Raw genomic sequence first — 13,731 nt, forward strand, 5'->3', positions numbered from 1 at the left:
AGTCTCTACATATTGTAAGAGGCAATGAAGGCTGTCATCTGCAGGTTCAGCCACCTTTTATTTATCTTCTTTTTGGACAGATCAAGAATTATGTTCCCAGCATTCTGCAGGATAGTTCTGATTTCTCCATCAATTTTCTCCAAGGTCTGCACCTTTCTGGTTGGCCAAAGTATACTTCAACATGAATGTAAGAAGAACCCTTGCTCTCCCAACAGAACTAGGTCTGACTCACAAGTATCTCTCTTCTCAGCCCTGCACAAAGATGACCCAGGAAAGCATATTTTAGAAAGATATAAATACAAACTAATTAAGATTACATTAAGTTTCAGTGTCTAACAGAATAATCTGCTATCTAAAGTTCTTTCCATTTATAAACCTGAGGTTTTACTGTAGGTTTTAGTGTTATTAGATATTAACTTTGTCCTACAGACTATACCCAGATGTCTACTCCAAGGCTCACAGGATTCAAGAGCTGGAAGGTAGCTCAGAGACCAACCATCCCCTAACCCCTTCACTGTACACATAAGTAAACTAAAGCCAAAAAAAGTTGAATGACTACCCAAGGCCATATAGGTAAGAAAAAGACAAAACTTCTCTACTCTGTCAACAATTAAAAATCAACCCAGGAAAGTGGTCAGAAAAAATAAGCAAAAATAGTTTTCAAATTAATTACAGTCCTTATACAAATGACAACATGAAAGCATGCTCTCAATCACTAATAAGCAGCTGAATGTAGATTTAAGGAAATTTGAGGTCCCACTTAACACTTTGCATATTAACAAATATGGTCAGTGTTAAAGTGCTACAGGAAGCTGGGCACACTGATGCTTTATGAAGCTGTTAAATGGTCTAGTTATTCTTTACATTAATTTGTAATTAAGAAAAAAGGTGACAACAATGTCCCTACCCTTCAACTCGGAAATCTCTCTACCAAGTGTATATATATATGTGCCCGAAGGAAGTCAAAGGCAATCTGTGAATGACAGCAAACCAGATAAACTGGGGAAATGACTGAAAAACACTACAGCAAATTTAAAGTGATGGATTATTAGCAATAAAGATCTACAACAACTCAGAGGTTATTTGCCCTGATCACCTGCACAGAAAAAAAAGCAAACAAGTATTTTATACCCATCCTTCTGTTGCCATCAGGCCCTTATTCTTCATGACCACCAGACCTCTGGAGACCATATACCGTGAAAGACAACATCCTGCAAAAAGCATAAATTCATATAACCCAGTACATATGGCTGGTTCTATCCATGCTTCCCTTTTCAGTCCATCCATCTTCTTGTCATATGGCTTGTGATACATTCCCCATCTGTCTACCTCTTGCTTTGGAAATTATAGTCAAATTTATAACAGAATGAAGATCTCATCTAAATATACTAAACACTACACTAACCATCTCTGTAACTTCAGTCCTAGTCACCACTCTCCCTCCAATAGCACATCAGCTCCTTGAGGCATATACTTTAGGATCTCTACCTCCTATGCACTATGCAGAACATAGTTGCATTTTATTCAATAGTTGCCCAGATAATGAGATGTTGTTGAATGGACAACCTATAATATTTGTCCATTAAAATATATATCTAGAACACTGAGTTAAAATGGACAACAATGGTCAAAGGATATGAAGAGGCTCTTTTCAAAAGAAGATATCTAAGCTATTACTAGTTATATAAAAAAATGTTCCAAATCCCTGATAATTTGTGTAATAATTAGTATAAATTAGTAGTGCAAAATGCCAATTGTAACAGGTTCTACAAAAAGGGTTGGAAAAAGGAGCTGCAGAAAAACATGCACATTAATGCACTGTTGGAGTTGTGAACTGATTCACCTTATTGAAGTACAAAATATACGTGATTGCTTAACACTATAAGTAGTATTTGAAAAATCTCAGAAAATAAGAGGACAAGATTAAAGAAAGACAAATATTCTTAAATGGGAAGTAAAGAGTTTGAAAACCACAGAACAATGAATTTGAAGTTGATTCTTTAGAAAATTCTAGAATGTCAAATTTAGCCATAGTAAACATCTAGAAACATAAATAGTGATAAGAAAAGGCCAACATGCCTTCATCAAAAACATGTCATGCCATACTAACCATATCTACTTATTTACAGGGCTACAAAACTGGTTACATGCACTCATCTGATGGATATATACCTTATCTAGATTTTAGAAAAGTTTTTGACAAAGTATTTCATACTATTCTTATGAGGAAGCCAGAGATTCAAACTACTAATTCCAGTGGTGTAAATTCAAATAGAAATGGGACCATTAATGTATATAAGGGTTCCTGTAGGCTATACATTCACTTAGTTTTATTATAATTTTGTTTTGCTAAACATTTCCCAATTATATTTTAATTTGGTTCTGGCCCACCCAAGAGTGTTGATAGATATACCACTTGTGTAATACTTCTCAACTACACAATAACACAATCAGATGAATTTAGACCTGGTTGGATGGCCATACTCAAAAAGTAATAGTTAATGGTTCAATGCCAACCCGGCAAGAAGTTTTCAGAGGAATACTCCAGGGACCTGTGGTTGACCTTGTGTTGTTTAACACTTTTACCAATGATTTGAATAAAGGCAGAACATGTTATGGTCATCATTTGCAGGTTCCACAAAGCTGGGCAGGATTGCTAATAAATCAGATGGCCTAGTCAACATCAAAAAAGATCTTGGTTAGTAACTAGATTGTCTTAAATCTAGTAAAATGAAATTGAAAGAAATGTCTTAGGGTTGGATAGAAATACCACACCACACATATACAACCAACTGAGTGGACAGAATTCAGGGCCTGGAATCAAAAGGTGATTTCCAATCTGGCCTCAGAAACTTTCTAGCTGTCTGACCTTGGGCAAGTCACGTGTCCTCAACTGTAAAAGGAAGGTCACAATTGCAGTCACCTCCCAAGGTTGTTGGGAGGCTCGATTGAGATCAAAACGGTAAAGTGTTTAACACAATGCCTAGCACACAGAAAGTGCTATAAAAAGTTAACTGTTATTATTACTCCCATCTTTTGTCATTTTGTCAAATTGATGGCTATGAGATAAGAACGTTATAATTCTTTAGATTTGCAATCAGCATGCCAATGAGCATTTATTAAAAACTGACTATATTACTTACTAAACGTTGAGGATAAAATGAGATACTTGTAAAGCACTTAGCACAGTGCCTCATACACAGTAGGGACTTAAAAGCTATTCCCATTCCATCTATGCAAGTAAAGAATCAGGGAAGGTATGGTTTGATAAAAGTTTGTCTGAAAAAGATCTGGACAGTAATATTCCATGACTCACAGCCATCTAAGTTGATAACTTGATCTCCCCCACAGGTTTTCTACCCTGGTGTAAAGAAAGTTCTTGCATAGGGAAAAAGTTCACTCCATACTGACAAAAAAAAAAATCAGAGTCTTCCAGCATTAATGTATTCTGTTTCTAACCATGTAGTAGGCAAGAGAGGTTGACCAGGGCTGACTAATGGGATACTATTATTGCTAAAGCAAACAATGTGGGGAAGAAGTGAAGAAACATTACAATGACATATGTAATCTTCCAATTACATTTAATTCTGATCATGCTAGTTAGTACTAGAATACTCTGCTCTATTAACATCTCCAAAACTTATTACTTAAGAAAGTATAAGAAAAGTAATCCTATAAGACCTCAAGAATTATTAAAGGATTGGGTGACAGACCTCTCATTTTCACAGAGAAAAAATATGACTCTTAAAATATTTGGGGCCCTTAAAATATCAAGCATTTTGTAATCCTCCTCCACCAAAAGATTACAACAAAAAGAATAGATTATTTGGGGATTGATCATATTACAAAAAAAAAAATCTGAATAAGGTTTCTTTAAATATTTGTACTAGTAATAATAGACAGCATGTGCTAAAGAAATATCAAATCTAGAAACAAAAGAGATGGATTCAAATGATGGCTTTACAGTGTATTAACTGAGGAATCCTGGTCAAGTCACGCATCTCAAACTTTGTTTTCTGATGCTAAAATGGAAATATACTTGTATTACTGCCAAAGAGCTGTTCTGAGGGTCAAATGATTTTTAGAAAGTATATAATAAATACACATTTACAAATTACACAGTTACAAATACACATTTTACACTCAAGTTCCATGTAGCCCTGATAGATAAAATTTGCTTTACTGTATTAATAAGTCACTTAAATGGAGTCATAATTACAATATCATATAAAGGGCGTATTTGTTACTGATAAAGTCCAACTCAGAACCTGCTCTACTTCCTCCCTATGGCTTTCCTAATTTCCCCATACCTGTTGGCACTGCCCACACTAACACTATTGTTCTCTCACAACTTAGCAAAATCTATCAAATTTTAAATATCTTATATTGCATTCAAATATAGTTATAAAATTTGTGACACTTCTTTATTCAGGAGATAGACTAAGGAAGGCATCTCTTAAATTTCTGAACTTTTCACTTAATTGAATTCTGTTCTTCTATCAGCAGAATATAAACTATCTTCTAAATCACAGAAATAGCTTACTAATATACAAACATCATTCATTAGAGTATTCAATTGAATAATATTTAACTGCATTTGTAGAATATCTGGAATATTCTGCCTCAAAGGCATTATGTTATAATTTGAGAAGAAAACTTCTGCAAAATTCAAAGTACTGGCCCCACAAACTCCAAGGCAACAAATCTCCCACTGGTGATGATCATGCTTGTTTATTGTTATGCCCTCAGAGGAGCCATGAAGTACTAACACCATAACAACAAAAATAGTTGTGGAAGAAATTAGGTTGCCACAATATCACAATTTTAGATCTAGAAATGAATTTCTATATCACTTATTCTAATCCCTACAAATGAAATGGCTAAGATAATTCTTCCTCCTTACTGACCTCCCCAAGAGAACATATGATTTGACTACCTTGCCAAGTAAGTAGGAAATGATATCCAGATCCTCTGACTCCAAATTCCATGCTTTCTTTAATACCATGTTGCTTTTCTGAGTATTTCTTGCTGTTAGCCCTTTACTTCTTCTGAACCTTTCCCCTAAGAAATCAAATTTGTATTATCTAAAGTAATATACTCCTCTTTGAGGTTGTTTTCCCTCACTTGCAATACATTTAGTTAAGATCATACAAGAATATAGAGGAAAAAGTGTTCTGATTTTATTTATTTTACTATTTTAGGAGTAAGAAAACAATTTTCAACTCTAACTTCCTTGCTTAAGCCCAACTGCAGACTCATATTTGTTTATGGATCTTTCTCTAAACATAAGAGGAATTCTAGGAACATGGTCAAAACTCCACAAATATCTCCAAATAAAGAAGAGGGAAATAATCCAAGAATCAAGATTTCAATATGATTTTCTGAAAATCATTTCTAGAAAGTAGATATATACCAATACACATCTTTTGATGGACGTCAATAACTGATCCATATGCTTTCTCGTCACTACAAAATTTTTATGAGTCACACAACTACCCAAGATATCCCTGATGAAAACATGAAAAAAATATAAATATACCTTCAATCATATCTATGTCTTAAAGCTGTAGAGAATACAAGATTCTAAGGTGCTAACTATAAAAATAACTTGATTTGCTATAGTAAAATGGAACCTTAAAAGTTCTCCTACACTGTCTCCCATACAGATATTCATGTAACTATAGAAATAATTTAAAACCTCTGATTATCAATAACAAGGAATGCATACCTCATGAAAATGTATGCTCACCTAAGAAGCTCACTAGTGCTGAGCAGGCTAGCCAGCACAGAGTACAAATGGAAGAAATAACTGATTCCCCATACAGTCTCCTGTGATGATAATGCAGATGATAATGCATTGATTGCACTAAACCCCAAAACACTACAAAGCCTCCTAAATGAGATAAAAATTTACTCTAAAGAATTTAAGCTAATGGTCCAAATAGAAAAAACAAATAGATAATGAAGAATGCCTATTGCCCAGTCTATGAAATGGGTTGGATAGTAAATACATCAAATTAGTCCACCAATAGGTATGCCTTGGAAGACAATGTAGATATAATACATAGGATTAGTTGCTGTTTCTGGTACTGGAAGAAAATCAAAATGACATCAATGAATGATTTCTTTTGATTCATACATAAGTTGGATTTAGGTGAGGCAGAGGTACACGCTCCACAGCACCTATTCCACTGACTTCATGGCCAATGGAATAAATTATTGTTATCCACTCCTTCTACCAGAATAAGTCTTTCCATGCTGGAGGGAGGGGGGGAGGGGAAGGGAGGGGAGCAGACCCCTCCCTACCTCACCAATGGATTTGAGGCCTGTTCAGAGAAGGAAAGTAGCTCTGGTCTGAGGGTTTGTTGAGCCATTTTCAGGGTAGCTTCCTCTTTTGGTGTCCATCTGCCACCCAGATCTCACCTGTGGCTCCAAGAAGCTTTAGTATGCCTAGCAGCCACAATCCAGGAAAGCGGTCTCTGAAGGAGGACTAAACTAGATTAAGAAAGCAGTGTAATGAGACAATAAACAAAATCCCATATTTAACACCAGTCTTCTTTTGGTGATAACGTCATGGTTTCCAATCATAGACTACCCCACTATCAGAAAAATCCCAAGTCTCAGGTGATCCACTGGGTCAATGCAGAAACTCATGTTGGGCCAATTATAAAACCAGTAAATAGTAAATTTGACTTTGATTGTTAGAAAAGCTCTAGGCTGCATTATTAAAGAGATAGTAAAGCAAAAGGGAATTAAGTGATCACAAAGAACTAGCATAGCTTCATAAAAAACAGGACAGAGAGAAGGATAGGTTTATGGCTATGATTTCACTCCTCAGTGAGGAAACTATTTTGCTACCAAAGCAGATTACTTTCTTTGCAGTTTCTAGAAAGCTGCTTATAGGACAGATAGGTTATTTGCCCAGGGTCTGAAAACCAGTAATGCCCCAGATGTAGGACCTGACCCCAGGTAATCCTTGTGAAGACAGTTAGCTCTCTATTCACTACATCATACATACTGTCTCTCATTAGATTAGAATGACCTCATGTCCTTTTTTAACAGGTTTACTAGACTAACCTTGAATCTTTTTTTGGAAGGGTTACTAAGCTGGTAAATCAAGAGAAACGACAAAAGTATAATTCACCTGGATTTTAATTAACTATGATAAAATATCTCATGCTATTCTTATGGAAAAAATGGCAATATAGGCTAGTCAACAGTATAATTCAATTTGAAATAGGTGCATTTTTATTTTAAGTAACCTTTAGTCTCTTTTGTAAACTTTTATATCCCTTATTTTATTCATCTAGGAACATTCTGAGAAGTTCCATTGACTTCCAACTTTTAAAAAAGTAAGATATAATTAACATTATATTAAAAAGCAGAATCGCTTTGAGATGAATTAAATATCAAAATGTAATATTAAGATATTAAAACAGAATGAATTCTCATACACAGGAATATTCCTAAATCTTATGGCAGAAAAACAACTTGATAAGAGTGTTTTCAATTCTATATAACTTATTTTGATGTACATTGTTTCTGATGTTTTTAAAGACAAATCCAAATATGAAGTTTCATTTCTCTGAGTTTCTATATTGCTCTGAATACTCATCTAGCAGAATTGCTAAATGTTTTAGCTAACAGAAATTAGGATCAAAGGACTGCAGTAAAGAAAGATGCTGAAATCTGGAGTCCCAGGTTCAAAACCTGAAACAGTTATTGCCTGCATGACCTCAGGCAAGTCATTTAATCTCAGGCATTTTCCTCAACATTAAATGATAGAATTGGACTAGATAACCTCCAAGATCCCTAACTACTCTAGAGCTATGATCTTTTTAATCTATGAGCGTAACAAATGCAAGAACATTAGGATTAAGTCTTCTTTTCCCTGAAAACTATCAATCCAAAGCTCTTCTTTGATACAACTTATTACAATTATATTTTTGGTTACAGGCTTTTAAAAATCTATTTTAAAGAGCTCATCGGAAGTACTAATCAAATTACGGCACAAATCTAAGAATTAGGTTTAGTAAGTAAGTTACTTTTACTGGATGACAGCTATGCATTATATAATGTGGGGAACTACTGAAGAAAGAGATAACAGTTTTGGCCCACAAGACTAAATGAAAATGGGACACTTAGAAAAAGGAAGTAGCCTATGAGGATGATAGTCACACACAATAGACTTTTAAGCACAACAGTCCCCAAACAGAAACTGTCTATTAATAACTATACCACTACATGTAGATTTTATTTTTTCCTGCATTCAAAAATATGTAAAATCTACCTGACTTCCTAAAGATTTTAAAGTCTGAAATTTTTTCCTGATTTACCTTGATATAAGTTGATTGTGGAAACCTGTTTGACCTTCCTCTGCCACTATACCAGTACTTGCTTGACATCAGTCCTCACCAAGATTTTATAAGAGCATATATATGCTGGTACTAAAAGGGAATGTAGAGTTAATCGAGTCAATACCCCTTATTTTATAAATGAGGGAAATGAAGCCCAGAAGATAAGTGGTTTGTAAAAGGTGACATAAGCAGAAAGTTAGATTTGACTTTTTAGAGTTAGAAAAAAATAGCAATTCATCTGAAGGAACAAAAAGACAAGAATATCAAGAAAATCAATGAAAAAATATGAAGGGGTCTTGCAACACCACATCTCAAACTATACTACAAAACAGTAATCATCAAATAATTCGGAACTAGATAAGAGTAGTTATCAGTGAAATAGATTAAATTCATGATTTACAGAAACAAATGAGAACAGAACCTAGTGTTTGATAAATCCAAAGCTCTAGCTATTGAGGCAAAAACTCATTATTTGGCAAAAACCCCTGGGAAAACTGGAAAGCAATCTGGCAGAAAATAGGCAAACTCCAACATTTCACACCACATGGCAAGATAGCTGAAAATGGGCATATGATTTAAACAAAAAAGATGATGTAGGTAACTCAGTGGATTGAGAGTCAGCCCTAGCAATTTGAATAAACTTATTATTTCTTTATTTTTACAGTTCTCTAAATTTTTTTTTTAATTTAAAATTTTCTCCCCCCTCCCACTCCTGTCTCACCCATTGAGAAGACCAGAAACATGGTATCATGAACATATTTCCATATTAGCCATGTAGCAATACAAAAACAAGAAAAACAAGTAAATTGAAAAAATTTTAATAATTCTGATAGCAATAAATTTTAAAAGGGTTGTAATTGTAAGGCCACCAAAGTTAGAAGTAGGAAGATTGGGGGAAGGGTTATAACAAGTTTCTCTGATCAAGGTTTCATTTCGCAAATCTACAAATTGAGTAAAATGTTTAAAAATAAAAGCCATTCTCCAACCAATAAATGGTCAAAGAATAGGAAAACAGGCAGTATTCATAAGACATCAAAGAGATAATTATATAAAAATACTCAAAATCATTAATAATTAGAAATACAAATTAAAACAATGCTGAGGTAATACTTCACACCAATCAGATTGGCTAAGATGGAAGAAAGGGAAAATAATAAATGCTAAAGAGGATGTGGGAAAATTATTGGAGTCCAACCATCCTAGGAGACAATTTGGAACTATGCCCAAAGAGCTATAAAATTACACACACTCTTTGACCCAGCAATACCACTACTAAATCTGTATCACAAAGAGATCAAAAAGAAAAGGATCCCTATATACAAAAATATTTATAGCAGCTTTTTTAGTGGTGGAAATTGAGGTGATGTCCAGCAATTAGGGAATGGCTGAACAAGTTATGGTAGTTAAGGATGGTTTCAGAAAAACCTGGGAAGACTTTTATATGAACTGATACAAAATTAAATGAGTAGAAGTAGGAGAACACAGTATATAGTAAAAGCAATTTTGTAATTATAATCAACTGAAAAATTTAGCTACTCTTGATAAATACGATATGCAAAGATTCCAAAACACTCATGATGAAAAATGCTATCCTTACCTCCAGATAAAGAACTGATTAACTTTGTATACAAAATGACTTTAAAAAAAATTTTCTTCATTTTTCCCCTTGCAACAGGGCTAATGTGGAAAAATATGTTCTGCATGACTTCATATGTATGAGTATCGTATTTCTTGCTTTTTCAATGGGTGGAGGAGGTATTGGAGAGAGAGAACGTGGAACTGAAAATTTAAAAAAAAATTTTAAATCCCATTTGAACTCAGGTTTTATAACCCCAAATCTAATTAGTACTCTTTCCCACTATACCATGATGCCTCTACTGAGATTAAAAAGCTGAAACATGAAAATTTATTTAGGCTTAACAATGAAACTTAATATAATTACAAATCCTACTCTTAAACTTTATAAAGTTGTTCAAAAAGACAAAAGAGTAATGTTTCAAATAACTATCAACTTGGGACAGCTTTTCCCACTTCCTGACTATAGTTGTCTTTCTGCTTAAAGATGTGCCTACTTGCATTATGATAATTTTCTACCAGCTTTTAAACTTATTTTTAACAAAAGAAAATTGGTGAAAAAAATTGAGCTTTAAAAAAACTGCTTTCAAAGCTGTGAGATACAAAATAACTTACAATGGAAGAGACAGAATATAATGCTATTTCTGATCATGAAAGTAGCTAGAAAATGTTATAGAACATAACCACAGTTTTAAGAATGTTATTTTACACATATTATTTAAAAATTAAATACTTCACAAGAAATATAAATATTCAAAAACATGAGTTGCATAGGAAAGCAACATGGTGATTCCCAACCATCAGTGTCAACCATCTCCCTGACCTTGCCCCGTTTGTCTTACCTTGTATTTTGCTACTTTGTATTTTGTACTTATTCCCTATATGAGTTTGTTAAATGTATACACACCTATTTATCTATATGCTTTTTAAATTTAATCCATTAGATTGTTAAATTCCTTGTCTGTGGAACTGTTTCACACTTTGTGTTTGTATCCTACTAGAGTCTAGCATGATGCCTGGACTTTGACAAATACTTGTTGATTTCTAAATAAAGTTTGTGTACTGTATGTCAGAAAAGAAAAAAAAATCAAACAACAAAACTATAGTCTGTTTTAACAATAATGACTTTGTTAATTCCTAACAACTCGTGAATAACAATTTGGCAAGAAGCAACACTAAGGAAGGATATGGTATTTTTTAAAATCCAACTTTGTTTACTGCAGCAAGACTTGTTTTAAATAGAAAAGACCTTCCATTTCAGTGAGTTTTTATCCTTCAAAAAGACAGTGAATTTTGGAAATTCTTTTCTCAATTCAGGGGTGAAATGAGGCAAGCACCATGCCTTCTGGAGAGCTCTTCTTACCTCTTCCCATAGTTACTTTGGCCTGAGGGAGGCAAGGAAAGAGCGATACTATCTCTTTACATCCTTAGACTGACACAGATTAAGGATCCTCACATTCCAGAAACTAGATTACGCTGAAGCCAAGGACAGGACAGACTCATGAGAAGCAAGGGAACCTGCTGCTGCCCATCCCAACAAACATGGGCAGCTGAGACTCGATCAAGTTGTCAAGAGAAATCTCGGATGTCTAGGGAACCCCAAGTCCACGTGAATTTTGGACCCCGAGCGGCCGGGACTTGGAAGCCGGCCAGGGCCAGTGGGCAGCAGCCGCCGGATTAGTCCAGGGCAGGCAGACCCTGGTAAATGCCAGGGTGGGCGTTCAGGGGAAGACACAAGGGAGGAAGGGGAGCAATTCGAGATGTAAGTTCTGTCGGGAGAAAGGACTCGATAGCCAGACCCTAGGATGAAGGCGTGCAGGCATAGCTTGTATTAAGCCTTGTTCTGTCTGGCAGTCCAAGGCAGGCGGAACGCTTTCTCCCTTTGACTGTAAACCCCTGGAAGACAGGCAGAGACGCTCCGGTGCCTTTCCTTTGTATCCCCGTGCGAAGCCAAGCGCGTGGTCCAGAGTAGGCGCTTAATATATGTTTGTAGACTGGCCAGCCCAGGAGAAGGAGGAGGCGGGAGGCGACGGCTGCTGCCCAACTTCACGGCTCCTCCTCCTCCTCCTCCAAAGCCGCCGCAGCCTGGCACCTCCAAAGGCCAGAGCTCCCTCTCCGCGCCCCTCACAGCCTAGACAGACCCGATCCCACCCTGGGCCCCGCCGCCACCGGCCCAGCCCCTTCCATTGTCCCCTGGGCATCCGCGGCCCGGTCAGTCAGCGGAGAAAGGAGCCTCGCAACCCCGGGAAGGGGGGCGGGGAAGGGGAGGAACGGAAAGGCCCAGCCGCGGAGGGAGGGGAGAGGGAGGAGAGAAGGGGGTTCTTCTAGCGCCTCGCCGGGGTTTGATTTCCGTTAGCAGCAGAGCCTGGGGAGGGGGGAAAGGGAGGGGAGAACTCCCTCTGACTCCCTCACAAGGAGGACACTCCAGGTCGGGGCTGCGGGGGTGGCCGCGGTAGGCAAGCAGGCATCCATCCCTGCCCCTAGCCTCCGGGACCCAGCAGTGCCCTCCCAGCGAGCAAGCCCAGTAGAAGAGAGAAGAGAAAGTGAAATGAAGCACCTTCTCCTCAAAAACACCTACCCTTCCTTCCGTGCGCTGCACCCTCGCTCCCCAACGCCGCCTGTTCCTCACAAGTCCCGGCCCCACTCTCGGCTCTCCTGACAATGGCGCTTCCCCTTTAAGGAAACCGTCCGCTCGGAACCAATTTAGTCGTTCAACGTCCCTCCGACTCTGGCTTTCCCCCCGATTTCTCTCTCCCACTAAGCCCGGCGATCTCTCGGCAGTGGAGCAAAGCTGGCTCAACCCTCTCCTCTGCACCTTTTTGATTGGTGCGCGGCACTCCAACAGGAACAACATTCGCTTCCCCTGAATGGATGGTCCAGCCGTCCTTCCGAGGTCCACCTACCTCTAGCCTTCCCTTTTCCATCGGTTGGTGCTCTCTGCTATCACTCAAGAAACTCTCCTCTGTCATTGCCCCAGGGAACTGGCAATCAGGCGCATCCACCCCCCCCCACCTCCGGATGCCGAACTTTACTTTTATTGGTGAAGGGCCACCTTCCTGTGCACCTGATTGGACCAGAGGGAAACGAATCTCACGCCTCTCCTCTTTTATTATTCAGCCAGTACCGGCTTCAGAATCACTGTTGATGGTTGGTTTGCGATCTCAAAAGAGGGACGTTTTCAACTCCTAGTTCTTCAAACATAGGTAGGGGACTTGTAGAAACTCGTAATTTTGGAGGGAAGCCAAAAGGGAGGATAAAAATATTCTCCAAAACTATAAAAATCCCTTCTTAAAAGCAAAACTGAAATTAGCGTTAGGATCCTGTGGAACACTGGCCCCGTGATTCGTCTGGTGTAGTCCAAAAAGGAGCATAATCTGCTCTGAGTTGGACCGCGGGGAGTAGTAGCACCAATTTGCTATTGACCTCATTCTTTGTTGCACAAATCCTTATGGGGTCCCTATCCCACTGGCGGACTTTGAGAGAAGTCACTTTTATTTATCTCTGCCCTTAGTTTTCACAATGCAGAGAACTCACAGACTTGGTGTCAAACCTGCAGATCCTGCACTCTAGTATTTTGTCTTTGAAACCAAGAACTTGTTGAGCAAATTTCCACTCTCCTGAATGTTCACCTCTCTGGATTAGAGATGGATGTTGGGAATATTTCCCTTTGATGACTTATTATGAATCTAACAGAGATCCGTTGAGTTTGAATCCCACCTCTGACTTAGCTGCGTGACCAGTGGGGTCAAGTCACAACCTGTCTGAACCTCACTTTTCTCTTCTTTAAGAATCCTAAGAT

At 37.5% G+C, this 13,731-nt stretch overlaps 1 protein-coding gene across 3 annotated transcripts in view; it reads right to left on the reverse strand.

The window, feature by feature from the left end:
• FRYL (FRY like transcription coactivator) overlaps positions 1–13,093 on the reverse strand; it is a 309,155-nt gene extending 296,062 nt beyond the window's left edge. For 2 of the 3 annotated variants that reach the window (XM_007496478.3, XM_007496477.3), the window contains exon 1: positions 12,511–13,093. The gene's annotated coding sequence lies outside the window, so the exon portion shown is untranslated. Of the gene's footprint in view, positions 1–11,295; positions 12,434–12,510 lie in introns of those variants that run through there. The other variant, XM_056802595.1, reaches the window with a different exon arrangement.
• Between the last annotated feature and the right edge of the window lie 638 nt (positions 13,094–13,731).

Source organism: Monodelphis domestica, chromosome 6, assembly GCF_027887165.1.
Source record: "Monodelphis domestica isolate mMonDom1 chromosome 6, mMonDom1.pri, whole genome shotgun sequence".
NCBI classification, from domain to species: domain Eukaryota; kingdom Metazoa; phylum Chordata; class Mammalia; order Didelphimorphia; family Didelphidae; genus Monodelphis; species Monodelphis domestica.